The following is a 12,753-nucleotide window of genomic DNA, read 5'->3' on the forward strand; positions in this document are numbered from 1 at the left end:
TCATTTAGTTTATATTTAAAAATCACCATGTCCACTATTAGTTATTATTAGACTTGGTGGAACATCAAATAATAATTAAGATAGTAAGAGCAAGACATTGTATAAATACTTTATAATTGTTCGTCAAATCTTTCGACTAGCAATGCTTTTCTGAATTTATTAAATTAATTAAATTATTTATTTTTCATTGTAATAATAACTATTTTTTTTATGTTGTCATTATTACAGAGAAAGTGATCCATATATTTTCCACTGTTCCTCTACATATCGAACATCTCTATCAAGAAGGTAAAAATATCGTTTAATTTATATATTATTATTAACATCAATGAGTAGTTAAATTTTTTTTTTCTACTTTATCCATTTTATTGTCAGAATTATTGTGCCAATAGTTTAGTATATAGTACATGTAACACTAAAGTTTGAGATATTAGATGATACAAAACTCATTAAAATGAAAATAAAGCTGTTGTGAAAACTATATAATAGTATATAATTTTTTAATTATAAAAATAAAAACATTTTCAAACGTTTTTTGTTTTAAAAGTAAACAAAATATTTTTGAAATTCGAAAACCTTCATAAACATAATTTAAATTTGAATTTACGATGATTCACAAATATTATTTTATTTTAAATCTTACTTGAATCCAAAACAATTAACATCACAAACTCTACCATTTTTTTTTGAAATTTCACAAACTCTACTTTTCTAATGACTTAAAGCAAAAATGATGCCAAATATCTTAACCAAGTATTATGGTAGTCATGAAATAGTCTCAATTTTTTTGTTATTTGAACTTTTAAAATAGTCATGGTTTAGTTATTATGTATATTTTATATTTATTGTTTTTCTAAAGTGCTTGTATATTTTATTGAGCAGTGTTGTATTTTTTTTGTCAAAATACTGATAATCTGAGACAGTATTGTATTTTTTTGTCAAAGTACTGCTAATCTGAGAATAGTACTAAAGCCCAATAGTTAAATTCACAATAGAATTGTAGAAATAATGGAATCAAACGTTTCCAATTTATTAATAGCTTTTATAATCCAACTGAGTTTATATATTTGTTCAAGTTATAGTTTGGAAACAAATAGACATGTTGATATGGGCCTTTTGAGTTTAATAATAATTAAGTTTGTTGACAAGAAAAAAAACTTAAATACCTGAAAAGATAAAATGCATGCACAAGATAAACTAACAATCAAATGAGGATAAAACTTTAAATTAAATTAATTTGTCAATGAAATGATAAAAAGGTCCATTCTTTTTAATTAAATATTTATATTTTTTGGTCCAAGATCCTTTCGTATTTAATATATATGCATCAAATTAGAATGAAGAGTAAATATATATATATATATATATATATATATATATATTCACACATAAATGAGCATATTTATTTAAGAAAAAATATACTATACGTATTAGAAAAATTGATTTAATGATGATTTAGAAATCAATATGTATTTTTGTAATTAACCAAATAGAATATTGCATTATTTTTAATCAGCGAAAATAATAATAATCATTTTAAAATTGTAGATATGACATCAAATCGCCGACAAAATACAACATTTTCCGATGAAGAAGATGTCAATTTACCTACAGAAACGTCGGCACGGGTAAGTAGTAAATAAAATTTTAAATGTTGTTTAATAATTAATAGTAAAATAAAAAGATTGATTTTAAAAAAAAAAAATTAGAGGGAAGACAATTTTTTAATTGGAATCCTAATCGCGAACGAGTATTTATTGAGTTGTACGATCGAGCAATTGCTATGGGTGATTACCGTTTCAAAGATCCTTCACCTGCTGGTAAAGAGTTTCTCGTTGATAAGTTCAACCAAATGTTTAATAGTAACGTAAACTACCGGTTCTTCAAAGAAAAACTTGATCAACTAAAAAGAAAATACAAGAAGTACAAGCATCTTATGAAAACTTCTACGGGCATTTAGGTCCTACTACATCTGTGATATATGCGTCTGAATCATGGTGGAAAGATCGTGAAGTAAGTACATAATACATACAATATTTCTTACAACCAAAATACACTAATAAATAATATATCTATAATATTTGTAGACTAAAATTTACTGATCTTATTAACAGGTAGATAGGATTGTAAAATCATTTAAACGAAAGCCGCCAGAGCATTGGGATGTAATGCAACGATGTTTCATATTATATGACGTCCAATCACAGTCTCAATATTCTTTGCACCAAAGAAGAGAAGAGTTGACGAACGATGGCCAAAATAATGATGAAGACCATTTGCACTCTAAAACATATGGTGGTGGTATGCAGCACACTCAGGTTCCCGAGACACAAGAAAATGAAGAAGTCAACCGCATATATATTGATGATGACATGCATCCTTCAAATCAGTTCATCCAATGAGAATTTGCGTCAGAATTCTTCACCTGTTGTTGATCCTTCTCGGATTCCTACTTCTACAGTTCAACAAAGAAGTGGATTAAGGCATGGAAGTAATTCACAAAGAGGTGTAGGAAACTCTCGGATCTCTGTCAGAAGTGGATCCCAAGAAAGTCGAAGAAAACAATCATTCGAGACAACCCTCACGGATACAATGGCTGGCTTTAGAGAGTTTCAGCGCCAAAGTTTGCAAGAAGATGATTACAATGAATTCAATACTGCTGTGAAGATATTTGAATCAATGGAGCTTCCAAATGACACCAATTTCTATTGGACGTGCATTCATGCATTCAAAGAAGAAAGATTTTGGCGCAAGTACTTTATTGACAGAGCTGAAAGAACCACATAAGATAAGTTGAAGTTTTTACAAGCTCTTACTGGATATACGCGGGACAACGAATACGTGGAAAAGCAGTTAGAATCTGGACAAAATTATGGTAGTCCAACTTGTGGGCAACAGAGTTCTGGTTTTCATTAATGGGGAACACCTCCAAATCAACCACAATGGGGTACACCTCCAACTGCACCACAGTGGGGAACACCGTCAAACGCCCCGCAATGGAGTTCACCTTCAAATGCTCCGCAATGGGGTACACCACCAAATGCCCCACAATGGGGTGCACCGCCAAATGCTCCACAATGGGGTGCACCGCCAAATGCTCCGCCATGGAGTTCATCTGCAAATGCTCCGCAGTGGGGTACACAACATGTTCCACAACATGTGCGCCTCAAAATTTTCAACAATAGGGTTCATCACCAAATACTCAACAATGGGGTTCTACGTCTGCTGTTCCACAATGGGGTTCATCACCGACCACTCATCAATGGGGTTCATCACAAGATGCTCCATAAGATATTCGTCCGAGAAATGTTCAACGTGGATTTTCCCTAGAAACAGAAGTAGAAACTACAACACATGAAAATGAAGTTCATATTTCTGAGAATGTTGTCAGAGGAGTATCGCCAGAATTTGGTTTCACGAACTATGCTTCTACAAGTAAAACATCATGTCCAAGAAGATGAGGAAGATTATTCAACATATGGGGATCTGAACGAGAACTAAATCTAAATGAAACACAAGAAAGTGATTCCACTTCGGATAACTAGCTTAGTAAGATTTGTGCTTTGTTTGTCGTTGTTATGTTTTGTTTCACATTTTATTTTGTTATGTCTGTTATGTATTGTGCTTTTGGTTAATGATATTTTCACTGATTTGATTTTTATTTTGTGGTTAAAATTTCAGGCTTTCCGTATATGTCAGTTGCGATCACAAAATCCCCACAGTCTAAATCACGATGAAAGAATTGAGTTATGGAATTTAGAAAATTAGCAATTTGAAGAGTTAATAATTCAACCATCATTGAGTTATTACAGTCGTTATTTTGAAAGAGGACCAGTTCAAACCGATTGTGGTTTAGGATGGAGAAATATTTGGCGTCAACTACAAGTAGACGATGCTGCGTGTCTTCAGTTACACGAATGTCTCTTGGTGTTTTAGGTCTTTGTGTGACATACTGCAATCAAAATATGGTTTATGTCCCACTCTTAACGTTAGAATTGAAGAGAGTGTGGCTATGTTTTTGAGAACCTGTGGGCACAATGAAGTTCAAAGAGATGTTGAATCACAGTTTGGACGGACACAAGAGACAGTGAATAGAAAATTCTTTGAAGTTCTTACGGCGACAGAGTTACTTGCTTGTGATTACGCTAAAATTCCAACAAGACGAGAACTACTCCGAATTCCTGAAAGTCTGCAAACGGATAGAAGATATTGGCCATATTTTAGTAGGTTTGTGGGAGTTATGGATGGAGTTCATGTATGTGTTAAAGTGAAGCCTGAACTGCAAGGAATGTATTAGAGTCGACATGATAGGACATCATTTAACATCATGGCGATATGTGATCTATATATGTTGTTTACATATGTTTGGAATGGAGCACCCGAATCATGTCACGAGACAGCAGTTCTCACGATGGCACAGGACGGTGATTCTGAATTTCCTTTACCTCTAGGAGACAAGTATTATGTAGTTGATTCTAGGTTTCCACATAAGCAAGGTTTTTTGGCTCCTTATAGATCTTCTCGGAATAAAGTTATTAGGTATCACATGTCTCATTTCAATAATGGTCCTCCTCCTGAGAATAAAAAAAGAACCTTTTAATCAATGTCATGCATCTCTACGTTCTGTTATTGAAAGGATGTTTGGAGTTTGGAAGAAGAAATTGAGGATTTTGAGTGAATTTTCGAGATATGATATTGCAGTTCAAAAGAGAGTGGTAACTGCTATAATGGGACTACATAGTTTTATCAGAATTTCTAATTATTTTGATGAAAATTTTGTTGAAGAAGTGAGACATACAAATATTAACAACGAAGATTTTGAAAGTGATATAAATGACATGGATGCAACAAATATGGCTGGTGGAGATCATATGACAAACATTAGAGACAATATTGCGGATATGTTATAGGCAAATTATTAAGTTATTTTATATTTGTTTATGTATTTTTTTATTATGTGTTGATATTTTCGTGTAGTTTTTATTGTTTAAATATATGATCTGCATTTTTTTAACTGCTTTTACCATTCATAACTTCTAACTCCATCTTGATCTGCATCTCTCCTGCATGATCCGCTTGATATGCACTTGTCCTACTTGGGCTTCTAATGGGCAACGCAGATCAAAAAATGCAGATCAAACAGAAATGCAGATCAAGCAGAACAAATGCAGATCATGCAGATCAAGCAGAACAAATGCAGATCAAACTATTTCAATAAAATAGTGAGTGTTCAGATCTTCGGGTCGGATTCGGAGCGGTTTTTCGGGTCACATAATAACAAAGATTGTTAATAAAAATATATTTTAACTAAATCATATAATAAAATAGAGCAAAAAAATATACATGTTTTTAAGTTAGGTATGATATACATGTTTTTAAGTTAGGTATGAATATTTGTTCAAAAAAAAAAAAGTTAGGTATGAATCAGTTTTTATCGGGTCAGGTCTATTCGGATCGGTTCTTTTCGGATAAGGGTCTATTCAAGTCTGTTTTTTCCGGTTCGGTTTTGGATCAGTTTTTTTAGTTGGTTCCAGATCGGGTTTTCGCGTACATGTTAAAATTCTCAGACCTAATTAAATACTATCATTTTAATAAGTATAGTAAATTTTAAAATTATATAAAAATTCATCACAGCTACAAAAATTATAAAGAGTATTCTTGTTTTGTTCTTTTTTTTGTATTTTTATTTGATTTTTGGTTCTTTCTTACCATTTAATTCAACTATAGAACTAATATTGTCAATTTTATAAAAGTTATTGTATCAACAAAATCTTTATTTATATTTTCAAAATATAAAATACATAAATGCATATGCAAGAACAAAAAATACGTTTGATATTTCATTGATATTAAGTAACTATAAAATTACATGCAGTTAAATTATGAATTTTAAAATATGAAAGGATATGCATAAATTGATTTAATTAATTTATATGAAAATTTTTATTACTTTTTGAATAAATAATACATGATTTTTATTGATCATATATTTTAAAAGGATACAAAATATTAGAATATAGCAGTTTATAAGACAAATATTAGTTATTAAAATTATATTACTTATACAAAGTATACCTGTGTCATAATATATTTCAAAAGAATAAGTGAAGATTAACTAAGTACTAGTGAATATAATATCTAACTTATTTTTAATCAAAGAAATAAAATATTATATTATTTATAGTTGATAGATTAAAAAACTACAAAAATTGTTTATTGGTCACCTGCATCATCACGAGCTCCCTCCTTCCCCCATTTGCTTGCAGTCCAAAATATCAACATAACAATAATCTGCATGCAGAACATTATTAATTTATTAATTATTTTTTGTTCTGCATTTAATTCATGAATGGAGATAAATTGCAGTTTGTCCTGTATTATAATTTCTACTGCATTTCTCCAGCTTTTCTCCTGTCCAACATTCAAAGCCTTGATATGCATGATCTGCACCGCTTGAACTGCTTTTCACATTCGAAACCTATATTACTATATATTTGCATAATACAAAATACGCATCTCTTACATTAGTATACATATTTAAACTATATTACTGTAGATATACATAATAAATTATAATTGAAATATACATTATCTTAATATAATTATATGACAAAAATAATAGGTAAAGAATTATAATTTTGCATTGTTAAAGTTGTAAATAAAATAAAATAAAATATTATATTCATAAATTAGATAAATATATTTTAAAGTTATCCGTTCTAACAAAGTTATTTATTGACCAAACAAAAAAAAAGCAGATCAACACCACCAAATGTTGGAGGGTGAGATCTGCATTCAGATCTCCTGCTTTTTCCACATAAAAAGACTAAAAAATATTGAACTGTATGCAGATCTCCCGCTTGAACTGTATGCAGATCTCCCGCTTGAACTGCTTTTACAAACAGAAAATAGAGAATGAAGTGCGGGAGAACTGCATGTGCAAGAGAACCACTTGTCCCGCTGCTCCATTCGGACACTGGGTTCGAACGGTAAAAGTTGTTCAAACGGTGCAGATCAAGTAATTGTATGAATGGAAACACAAGATAAAGACATGACATCTCTATCTGCTTTTTCTACTTATTTTATTGCCAATCATGTATTTTTAAAAATTTTAAAAGCAGGACAGGAGGACTGCATTTATACTAATTTTTTGTCTTTTTGTGTAAAAAAACATTTATAATGCATGTCCTACTTTTACCCCATTTTTGTAGCTGTTCACCAATTTGTTTTTTTTACTAATAGATAACTCTTTAAAACTAAATTAATTGAAAATTCTTTAATATATTTTAATATTGCATAGAGATGGATCGATTCATTAAATAGTCATTTATCTACTAACTTTTTTTTTTACAGCACTTCAGTATTCTTTTGTTACGTTTTGGCAAAATTTTATAAAGAAGATAAATGGTTACTGGTAATAAAAGAATATTAATTAGTATAAAGATGTTCTCTTCTTTTTTTATTGCATGTTGTTTCTTGATTTTATTGTGAAAATTATTTACATGTTTTTTTCAATTGTGTATTTTTAAAAAATATATATTTAAATATTTTATATATATATATATATATTATTTAATCTGTTTAACAATATTTGATAAAATAATTTATACTTAAAAAATCATATAAATAGCACTTATATTTGTTTGTATTTAATATATGTATTTATAAATATAATAAATTACTTCATCTGCATTTTTCAACTACTTTTGTCATTCATACATATAATAAATTACTTGATCCGCTTGATCCGCATCTCTCCTGCATGATCCGCTTGATCCGCATCTCTCCTGCATGGTCCGCTTGATCTGCATTTGTTCCGCTTGGTTTCGAATGGTAAAAGCAAGACATTTCAAGCAGATCATGCAGATCAAGCTGGACAACTGCAGATCAAGCGGATCGTGCAGGAGAGATGCAGATCAAATAGATCATGCTGGCAGATCAAACAATTATTATAATTTTTAATGGTAAAATATTTCAAATAAAATAAATTATAAGTTTAAATAATAAAAATTATAATAAAATATATAAAAACACATATTATAAAAAGTACATAAACAAAATAAATCTTGCACTAAATCCATGTTACTACAACTTTGAAATCAAATTATGAAAATATTAAAATTAATATATATATATATATATATATATTATCTTTCACTAGTATATATATTTAAATTATATTACTATATTTGCATAATACATATAATTAAACACACATTATGTAAATATAATAATTTAAATAAATTTAAAATTTTATAACGAAAATAGAAGATAAATACATAATCAATGATTGTTTTAGTATTATTAAAGTTGTGAGTAAAATATAATGAAAGTATTCTATTTATTAAAATAAATAAAATATTTTAAAATTTGAATATTTGCAGATCTTTTGCAAACACCATCAAATGTTAGCGGATGAGATCTACATGCAGATCTCCCGCTTTTTCTACAAAAAGACAAAAAATATTGAACTGCATGCAGATCTCCCGCTAACTGCATTTTAAAACAGAAAAAACGTGAATGGTGATTTAAGTGCGGGAGAACTGCCTTTGTTTTGCCCTTCCATTCGAACCCTGATTTGCTTGATCTGCACCGCTTGAACTACTTTTACCATTCGAAGAAATCATGCAGATCAAGCAGATCAAACGGATCAGGCAGAAGAGACGAACATGGTCGAAAGAAGACAATAGTATGTATTTCTCTTGAGATCAGACGAGACGAACATGGTTGATTTGTGAAGGTCGCAAGAAGACGTAGTATGTCCCTCTCTTCAGACCCAGCATTGGACCGTGATACCCACAATTCAATCAGTCCAACAGATGTCCTTCTAAGGACCCTTGGTTGTGGGTACTTACGAGAACCCTCATAGGAGACGGGAGAGTCCTAGCTGTAACGACAGAGTAGCAAGTACACTTCTCTGACTCATCCGGAGCTGGAAAAATGGAATGCAGATCAAGCGGATCAAGTAATTTACTATAGTTATGAATATCAAAAGCAGTTCACAAATGCAAATTATATATTTAAATAATAAAAATTAGACCAAAATAACAAAACACATAATATATAAACAATACATAAACATAAGTGAGTCAATTTTATTTTTACAATCTATATAATTTTACTAAGACCATTCTTCATAATTTTATAGAATTTCTTAAAAAATTATAATTTTCTAATCCCAATATCATTAGTTTCTTTTAGTATCTACAGATTTTAGAATGTTATTGTTTTATTTTTTAATAATTATATATTTAACAAAATTTTCTCTCAATTTTATAGAATTTTATTTAATATATTTTAATCAAAAGAAATAGATAAAAAATCTTTTCAAGATTATAATTTTAAATATATACATATATATTATCAAATATAAATTTAAATATAAAATTATTTATTTATCTTACGTTTACATATAATTGAAATAGAAAAACTTAAAATTATATATTGTACGAAAATAATAAAATAAAAGGTGTTTTTAAAAAGTTAAATATAATTTTAGTTGTAAAACTTTTACTCTTGCACATGATGCAGGAAAATACCTAGTATTTAATTAAATCTGCTATATTTTACAATTATTTGTATATATTCTATAAATATAGTAAAACATTAATTTTAACATAAAATGAAGTTAACATATTTCAAAAAAAATTAGTTCAACAAATGAACCATATGTCCTTGGCAAATTGGCAAGGAAAGAGTTTCCAGTTATCGCTGCAATAATCATTACAAAACATTAACATATGAACTTCTAAATATTTATAAGATATTTCAAAAAAAGAATTCAGTTCAAACAAAGAAAAAAGTTGCATAAAGGAGCAAGAAATAGAAGGAGATGTGATTTTTAAGTTTTGTGAAAGTATGTGTGTGTTTGTTATGGTAATAAAATAATAGTAATTAGTATAAAGATGTTCTCTTCTTTTTTTTATTGCATGTTGTTTCTTTATTTTATTGTGAAAATTATTTACATGTTTTTTTCAATTGTGTATTTTTAAAAAATATATATTTAAATATTTATATATATATATATTATTTAATCTGTTTAACAATATTTGATAAAATAATTTATACTTAAAAAATCATATAAATAGCACTTATATTTGTTTGTATTTAATATATGTATTTATAAATATAATAAATTACTTGATCTACATTTTTCAACTACTTTTGTCATTCATACATATAATAAATTACTTGATCCGCTTGATCCGCATCTCTCCTTCATGATCCGCTTGATCCGCATCTCTCCTGCATGATCCGCTTGATCTGCATTTGTTCCGCTTGGTTTCGAATGGTAAAAGCAGTACAAGCAGGACATATCAAGCAGATCATGCAGATCAAGCTGGACAAGTGCAGATCAAAGGGATCGTGCAGGAAAGATGCAGATCAAATAGATCATGCTTGCAGATCAAACAATTATTATAATTTTTAATGGTAAAAATAGTTCAAATAAAATAAATTATAAGTTTAAATAATAAAAATTATAATAAAATATATAAAAACACATAATATAAAAAGTACATAAACAAAATAAATCTTGCACTAAATCCATGTTACTACAACTTTGAAATCAAATTATGAAAATATTAAAATTAATGATATATATATATATATATATATATATATATATATATATATTATCTTTCACTAGTATATATATTTAAATTATATTACTATATTTGCATAATACATATAATTAAACACACATTATGTAAATATAATAATTTAAATAAATTTAAAATTTTATTACGAAAATAGAAGATAAATACATAATCAATGATAGTTTTAGTATTATTAAAGTTGTGAGTAAAATATAATTGAAAGTATTCTATTTATTAAAATAAATAAAATATTTTAAAATTTGAATATTTGCAGATCTTTCGCAAACACCATCAAATGTTAGCGGATGAGATCTACATGCAGATCTCCCGCTTTTTCTACAAAAAAAAGACAAAAATATTGAACTGCATGCAGATCTCCCGCTAACTGCATTTTAAAACAGAAAAAACGTGAATGGTGATTTAAGTGCGGGAGAACTGCCTTTGTTTTGCCCTTCCATTCGAACCCTGATTTGCTTGATCTGCACCGCTTGAACTACTTTTACCATTCGAAGAAATCATGCAGATCAAGCAGATCAAACGGATCAGGCAGAAGAGACGAACATGGTCGAAAGAAGACAGTAGTATGTATTTCTCTTAAGATCAGACGAGACGAACATGGTTGATTTGTGAAGGTCGCAAGAAGACGTAGTATGTCCCTCTCTTCAGACCCAGTATTGGACCGTGATACCCACAATTCACGCAGTCCAACATATGGCCTTCTAAGGACCCTTGGTTGTGGATACTTATGAGAACCCTCATAGGAGACGGGAGAGTCCTAGCTGTAACGACAGAGTAGCAAGTACACTTCTCTGACTCATCCGGAGCTGGGAAAATAGAATGCAGATCAAGCGGATCAAGTAATTTACTATAGTTATGAATATCAAAAGCAGTTCACAAATGCAAATTATATATTTAAATAATAAAAATTAGACCAAAATAACAAAACACATAATATATAAACAATACATAAACATAAGTGAGTAAATTTTATTTTTACAATCTATATAATTTTACTAAGACCATTCTTCATAATTTTATAGAATTTCTTAAAAATTATAATTTTCTAATCCCAATATCATTAGTTTCTTTTAGTATCTACAGATTTTAGAATGTTATTGTTTTATTTTTGATAATTATATATTTAACAAAATTTTCGCTCAATTTTATAGAATTTTATTTAATATATTTTAATCAAAAGAAATAGATAAAAAATCTTTTCAAGACTATAATTTTAAATATATACATATATATTATCAAATATAAATTTAAATATAAAATTATTTATTTATCTTACGTTTACATATAATTGAAATAGAAAAACTTAAAATTATATATTGTACGAAAATAATAAAATAAAAGGTGTTTTTAAAAAGTTAAATATAATTTTAGTTGTAAAACTTTTACTCTTGCACATGATGCAGGAAAATACCTAGTATTTAATTAAATCTGCTATATTTTACAATTATTTGTATATATTCTATAAATATAGTAAAAAGTTAATTTTAACATAAAATGAAGTTAACATATTTAGAAAAAAATTAGTTCAACAAATGAACCATATGTCCTTGGCAAATTGGCAAGGAAAGAGTCTCCAGTTATCGCTGCAATAATCATTACAAAACATTAACATATGAACTTCTAAATATTTATAAGATATTTCAAAAAAAGAATTCAGTTCAAACAAAGAAAAAACTTGCATAAAGGAGCAAGAAAGAGAAGGAGATGTGATTTTTAAGTTTTGTGAAAGTATGTGTGTGTTTGTTACTGTAGTGCTATTAGATAATATTATTTATAAAAAGTAATCTATCTGTTGGAAAAAATAAATTAATACGTGAACAGCTTCAAAGTGGAGGGGAAAGAATGTCCTGCATGAGATCTGTTTTTAAGTAGGAAAAAAACAAAAAAAATGAGTCCATATGCAGATGTCGTGCCTCTTTTTTAAAACTTGCAAAAAATATGAATGGCAGTGTACTATACAAAAAAAAAAGCAGAAGCAGTTATCCTGTCTTTGATCTACTTTCCCATTTACACATTTGATCTGTACTGCTTGAACTGATTTTATCATTGAAGCATAAAAATAGAAAAATGTGAATGGTAACTCCGGGGTAGGAGAACTGCACTTGCGAATGAACTATCTTTCTCCCGCTGCATCATT

General features: G+C 28.6%; 2 pseudogenes; both read left to right on the plus strand.

Moving 5' to 3' along the window:
• The first annotated feature begins 1,783 nt into the window (after nucleotides 1-1,783).
• Nucleotides 1,784-3,461, plus strand: LOC108820347 (uncharacterized; annotated as a pseudogene).
• Nucleotides 3,462-3,692: 231 nt separating this feature from the next.
• On the plus strand, nucleotides 3,693-4,910 carry LOC108820349 (uncharacterized; annotated as a pseudogene).
• The last annotated feature ends 7,843 nt before the right edge of the window (nucleotides 4,911-12,753 follow it).

Source organism: Raphanus sativus, chromosome 8 (genome assembly GCF_000801105.2).
Source record: "Raphanus sativus cultivar WK10039 chromosome 8, ASM80110v3, whole genome shotgun sequence".
Classification (NCBI taxonomy): domain Eukaryota; kingdom Viridiplantae; phylum Streptophyta; class Magnoliopsida; order Brassicales; family Brassicaceae; genus Raphanus; species Raphanus sativus.